Genomic DNA, 6,905 nt, shown 5'->3' on the forward strand with positions numbered 1-6,905 from the left:
CACAGAGATCAAAATCCTGGATAGTTACTACACAGCCTGTGTGCTTCCAAACCTGACTGGCTTGGCTTCTGAGAGTGGGGAGCTCTCGTCCCAATGCTTGCCTTCCTTCAATTTTTAGTTCCCTGTCACTTGTGTTGCAGCAGATAGCTTGGCATGCAAAATGGATGAGATTTTAAGAATTAAAATGAAGCACCTCTCTACATCAGCTCTTCAAAAGCACTGGAAAAACAGATATCCCTTTTGAGATGCCTTCAGGTCCCTCATTCAGTCTTCACCTAGTAACCTACTCCAACCTGTACCTGCTGCAGTTTCTGAATAGTCTTCTAGGATCACCCAATATACAATGCAGAAAATACAGCAATTTGTCCCTCCTGAAGATGTTACCTATAAACACTATGTTTACTGACCTGGTTTTTAATATCTTATTATTCCACAGTAAAATTCACTGCTGCTTAAATAATTTTTTGGGGGGAGGGGGTGTTGCCCCTCATTCACTCCTGCCAGATTGCTGGGAAACAAAGCCATAGTCAAGTCATCTGAACTCCAAACAAACCATGAATACAAAGTGAACAACAAACCCTGGTTGCTTGTAGAGAAACATATTATGAAACTGGGTCTGTACAACATGACAAACCAGACCATAGTTTTTTTTCTCAGTAGCATGACGATAGAGGAGTTTATCTTATCTATGATTTAATAATGTGATGTGTGAACCAGGCCAGTCTGTGCATGCTTCATTTGCAGAGTACATGTCACGACTTTTTGCTTTTTTGGGGACCAAGCTTTGGAAAACCAATCTTTGGGATCAATCTCTGGAAAATGAGAGATTTGGCAGAAGCCACCACAAGCACACTTAACCACTCTATTTGTTGTCCTTTGCCATCTGCAATCATGCATCTTAGGTATGCTTTGAAATCCCTTGCACAATTTTCAGCCAAGAATTCTGAACAATTTGATCACAGGCAACATGCTATTGATACCTTTGCCTTATAAAATATAGCCAGTAGGTGGCAATACTATCCTAAACATTATTGTTAGAATGTGTTCACAAATGAAAATCGAAATAAATGCATGAGAATAAATACAATTGATGGTAATTTGCTACAGCAATCAGCATTAATACGTCCTTGTGCCTTTGTTTCACATTAAATGCCTCTAGCATTCAGCTTTTTATCTGGCTATTTCTATTTAAGGGTATGATAACAGCTGCATAACAACATACAAACATATAAAAATAGCTACATCAACAGTGCTGGTCTACAGATGTGTCCTCTTAAATGCACCAAAGGATGGATGCAAGAGCCAATCACGGCACTGGTCATGTATCATTGTTAGCATTTCACTCAAGGGCAATGCTGCTCCATAATAACAATTTGTTCTCTGCTGTGTGAATGTACGTATATGTTTATTCACTCATAAACAAGTAGTGGCCATAATGGTGGACAAAAATCTCTTCTTTGTTGAGCATGGTGTCATGCACAATGGAGATAGTAGCTGGTCCCTTAACAATCAGCTGTAGAAAGAAACACTTTGCCTCTTTGTATGTGAAAGCTACCTGAAAGTCTAGTGTACTTTGTAAAGCGTATAAGCTGGCAAAGGTGTTTTGCAATAGAGTTGGAAGCCAACGACTCATGTTTGTTGTTCCTGAAAAGTAGTGTTATGAGTTTGGCAGGGAATAGGCTGTATGCTGAGGCCTAGGCCTCGCTTCTAATTCCAGGAATAGCCAAAATTGCTTCCTGGTAAGGTGATGGGTAATTCAGGGGACCAAAGAAGGAGCTCTGTGTGAGATGGCAAATGGGCGAGACCCCCTCCCCCAACTTGTGAGAAGTTAGAAAGTCAAAACCAGAGTTGAGAGCAGAGAGGACAGTGATGTGAACTACAGTGGAACCTCAAGTTGCAGACGTAATCCATCCTGGAGGTACGTCCGCAACTTGAAGCATTCACATCCAGAAGCACTGCGTCTGCGTACACATGTGGCGCAATTTAGCACTTCTGTGCATGTGCGAGTGGCGAAACCCAGAAGTAACTATTCTGGTACTTCTGGGTTGCCACGGGACGCAACTTGAAAAGATGTAACCTGAAGCGGAAGCAACACGAGGTATGACTGTAGAAGCAAAGCAGCAAGCTGGAGAGAAGGAGAGAGAACAATGCTTGATTTCTGTTTGAATCCAAGGCTGCAGCTATGGAAGAAGCAGGACCTTCTTGGGAGGTTAATGCTGTGACTCCTCCATCATAGGCGCAGGTTGTATATATGTGTAAATAAACCATGTATCATAAAGACAGCATAGTCTCCACTATGCCTCATTCCAAAAGAAAACACAGAGCCTGGGTAAGTGCCTTGAACTCCTGGAATCTTGCACTGCTTGGAGATTGGGGTGGTGGGAAACAGGCTACAGACAGGGTGTGCTGTATAACCAATACATCTGAAGTGCATGCACAGAGAGAAAGAGAAAGGGAGTGGGGAGAGAGGGTGAGGAGAGAGAGAGAATGCAAAGCATCCTGAGAACTGTAGTGTGTTAAGAGTGCTGAGAACTGCAGCTGCCAGGGAACCAGGCAGAAAGCCTTCTTGGTTGTCACACCCGCCTTGTAGAACACACTTCCATCAGATGTCAAGGAAATAAAGATCTATCTGACTTTTTAAAGACATCCAAAGTACAGGAAGGTTTTTAATGTTTGAAGTTTGTTGTGTTTTCATATTTTGTTGGCAGCTACCCAGAGTCAGATGGCTGACATATAAATGTTGTTGTTGTTATTGTTGTTGTTAACCACAGTTCCCAGGATCCTTACGGGCAGATGTGCTTTAAATGTGTAGTGGATACACCATGAAACACAACTTTAATGCTAAACCATTTATGAAGGGGAAAGCTATGCAGCAGGTTGCTGCTTGCAATGCAAAACTGAAACTAAAAACATGGTGTGTGACAGCTGACTAGGCCAGTTCCTGGTATGGCAAGCCAAGAAGTCCAATACACTGTGGTTCCTAAGAGTGAAGAAGAATCTAACTTCAAAACGTAATAAGGATACTTCTTTCTACCAATAAGTTCCTCTCTCTTCTCCCTCGCACTTGTTGCCTAGCCATTTCTCACCACCACCCCATTTCTCTTCAACTTGCGAAAATGGCCTGGTCTGGCAATCATATAGAATTCATGAAAGGAAAGAACTTGGATTTTGCTAAGCACATAGTTAATAGGGAACTGATCTGCAAAAGGCAAATGAGCCGCAGATGCTTGAGAGCTAACTTTCCCCTGCCCCCACAAAGCATATAACCACTGGGCTGGGATATTTGGGAACTGAAAATTGTCCAGCTGGGAGCCCCTTTCCTGCTGATACTGATCTGAGGAAAATGAAAAAGGCAAATGTCCGTTGCTGCATTTCAATCATTCAGTAAAAAAAGAAAGAAAAAAGAAGTCAGAAGAAGCCATCATGGATATGCTGCATGAAGTTTAACCTCCTACACCAGAGCTTTCCAAACTGTGTGTTGCGACAAGTTAGTGTGTTGGTTGCAGTGTGTAGATGTGTTGTGTGAATGCTCCCCATGCTCCCACCAGGGCTGGAAAGAAGTTAGTTTAACCACTGGTTTACTAGTAAAACTGAATTACTGTATCACAAAATGATGCATGTCTAAAAAATGTGTCACCAGCATGAAAAGTTTTGAAACCACACCAAATTTTGGTGTGGTTAAAGATGTTACCATACATATTTTGAATCTCTTGTTCTCGATATCAAGATAGCAATAGCTGCAGAAAATTACCTACATATTGATTTAAGAAGAACCTGCTTGATCAGGCCAGTGACTCATCTAGTCCAGCATGCTATTCTCTCAATGACCAACTGAAAGCTTGTGGCAAACTGGCAAGCATGACGTGAGCACAGGACCCTCTATCCTCCAGTAGCTTCCAGCAACTGGTACTCAGAAGCATTACTGCCTCTGACCATAGAGGCAGAGCACAGTCATCATGGCTAGTAGCCTTTGACATCCTCCATGAATTTGTCCAATCCTCCAGTCATCCAAGTTGGTTGCCATCATTACAGAGGCAAGGGCCATATGTAGGTTATTATTCAGCACATGAAAATCCCAGGCTTTCTTTCTAGCTGATGGAATCAGCGGGGTCTACTCAGTACACATTAGGATCTTGCCCTAGAAGTCATTTCCCAGTCCATTTTAAAAACATCTCATGAAAGATGAACCAGGATGTTTGCTGGCAGGAAAATGATGCACCGGATGACATCTCTTTGGACCATCTGTCAATCTTAATTGCTCATCTCCATCAGTACCCATGGGCATTATTGGAGAAGCATTCAGGCAGATAGAAATGGTTGGCTGCATTGAGAACACGCCAGCAGATAACACTGCAGCTTCACTGGCTCACTAAAGCTAACGGCATTAGGCATGTTATTGCCACACCATTTGGCATTTTCTATTGCACATAAATGCTCTGACTGGTATGGAGACTGCAAGCAGCTACCTCCTACCGTAATTCCTAAATGCTGCTACTGTGTGCAGGGAGTGAACGAGACTAGACAATAATAGCTGATGTGACATATTATCTCATGTTTCGTTGGGGGGGGGGACTCTGCTATTTAAAAGTCACACAATAAGGATGCCTTAAGCAAACGAGCTAATTTGCAAATTGACGGAATTCGACATTTTGCACTTATTTATTTATTTATTTCTAACATTTAAATCCTGCCCTTCAATGGTCAATCAGCATTCTTAGAGTGGCTTAAGAAAGATTAAAAAGAGGGAAATATTGCAAAACAAATGAAATAATAAAACAGGAGCACAACACAGGATGAAAATTCCAATCATTCCTATCACCGGCTGGCCTGAGATAAGGAGACCAATGATACTCAAACACATATCACTCCATTTACATGAAATAAATGTTAATGATATTCAAATGTCCAAATATAATAATATGTCACTGATTCGTATCTTCATCACACTGAAACATGATTTTGAAAACTCCAAGTTGTAATGGTAACATACAGAAGCACAAAGTAGTCACATTGCATGTCAGCACTCCTGACAGCGATGCAACATAGCAGTTAACCTGCACAGTTACCTATGAATATGTTACTATTGTGATGTAGAGACATCACTATGGGAGCATTTTTATTTGCAACCAATGGTATTGGGCTATGAGCAGGACTTGATGGCATGCTAAAGTCTCCATTACCAGAGAATCAAAAGATCCAAATTCTAAATCAGTAGCCAAATTAAAACACACAATTCTCTAACTTAGAATTACTGGATGACTATATGTCATTTTCTAGATGTAGAATACTCTTCTAGCTGCTTCAGAGGAAGCCACTGTTTGCTCTATTATGGCTACAGTTAAAGATGTCCCCAAGGCAATATCTTCACTGTTGTTGTTGTTGTTTAGTCGTTTAGTCGTGTCTGACTCTTCGTGACCCCATGGACCAGAGCACGCCAGGCACTTCTATCTTCCACTGCCTCCCGCAGTTTAGTTAAACTCATGCTGGTAGCTTCAAGAACACTATCCAACCATCTCGTCCTCTGTTGTCCCCTTCTCCTTGTGCCCTCCATCTTTCCCAACATCAGGGTCTTTTCCAGGGAGTCTTCTCTTCTCATGAGGTGGCCAAAGTATTGGAGCCTCAGCTTCAGGATCTGTCCTTCCAGTGAGCACTCAGGGCTGATTTCCTGAAGAATGGATACATTTGATCTTCTTGCAGTCCATGGGACTCTCAAGAGTCTCCTCCAGCACCATAATTCAAAAGCATCAATTCTTCGGTGATCAGCCTTCTTTATGGTCCAGCTCTCACTTCCATACATCACTACTGGGAAAACCATAGCTTTAACTGTACAGACCTTTGTTGGCAAGGTGATGTCTATACTTTTTAAGACACTGTTTAGGTTTGTCATTGCTGTCCATGGAGTTTTTTTGGCAGGGATACTGGAGTGGCTTGCCGGTTCCTCCTCCAGGTGGATCACGTTTGGTCAAAACTCTCCACTATGACCTGTTCATCTTGGGTGCCCTACTCGGCATAGTTCATAGCTTCTCTGAGTTATTCAAGCCCCTTCACCATGGCAAGGCAGTGATCCATGAAGGGGAATATCTTCATTACCATACTTTTAAAAAGTTCCCTTCATTCTGAGGCAGCCATATACCAAGTCAGACCACTGGTCTATCCAGTCATTTACACTTAACTGGTGGGAGATATTCAGGGATTCAGACAGGAGTCAGTTGAACTTGGGATCTTCCACACGGAATGCAAGTATTCTTCCACTGAGCTATGGTGCTTCCAAGGTTTATTAATACAGATTATGTTGAGGAATGCAGTTACTTAAATAAAAGCAAATTCCACTGATTGGCTTATCATGAATGATAGATAAAGAGGCATGCAAGGCCATTGTTCCTTTTCTGATTACTTCTCTAGATTTATTCTGTGTATTAGTTTCCAAGCAGGCTGGATTACTAGGATAATCCATGCAGGCCGTATGTTCTAAAATTTCAGCAGTTGTGCATTTTAATCCCCTACAAATATCTAAGAGAAAGATAACATGCCTCCACTCTCCCTCTTTTATTGTATTGCTTCCTTTAAGCCATGAAAATGAAGGCAAATATTTTCCAGCTGGTCCACATAGAATAATAGAGTACACATGTGTATAATTAAGATAATATATATTGGGTGTCAACAGTGTACTGTGCATTATACCAAACATTAAAAACATTCTGATTTGTGCCACATTGGATTGTTGGCATCTGTCTGTCTCGAGAGACAATGGAGTGGAGGGTGAAGTCAAACTGCTGGGTAAGCAGCACTGAAGTGTCCTCCCTGGGGAGCAAATCTAAGCAATGTGTATGGAGACCCTGGGCTGCCAGACCAGACCCCCCCCTCCCGTCTCACTGATGTGGTTGAAAGAAAAGCAGAGCAATATG

The sequence above is a fragment of the Podarcis tiliguerta genome (genome assembly GCF_965153285.1).
Source record: "Podarcis tiliguerta genome assembly, chromosome: 4".
NCBI classification, from domain to species: domain Eukaryota; kingdom Metazoa; phylum Chordata; class Lepidosauria; order Squamata; family Lacertidae; genus Podarcis; species Podarcis tiliguerta.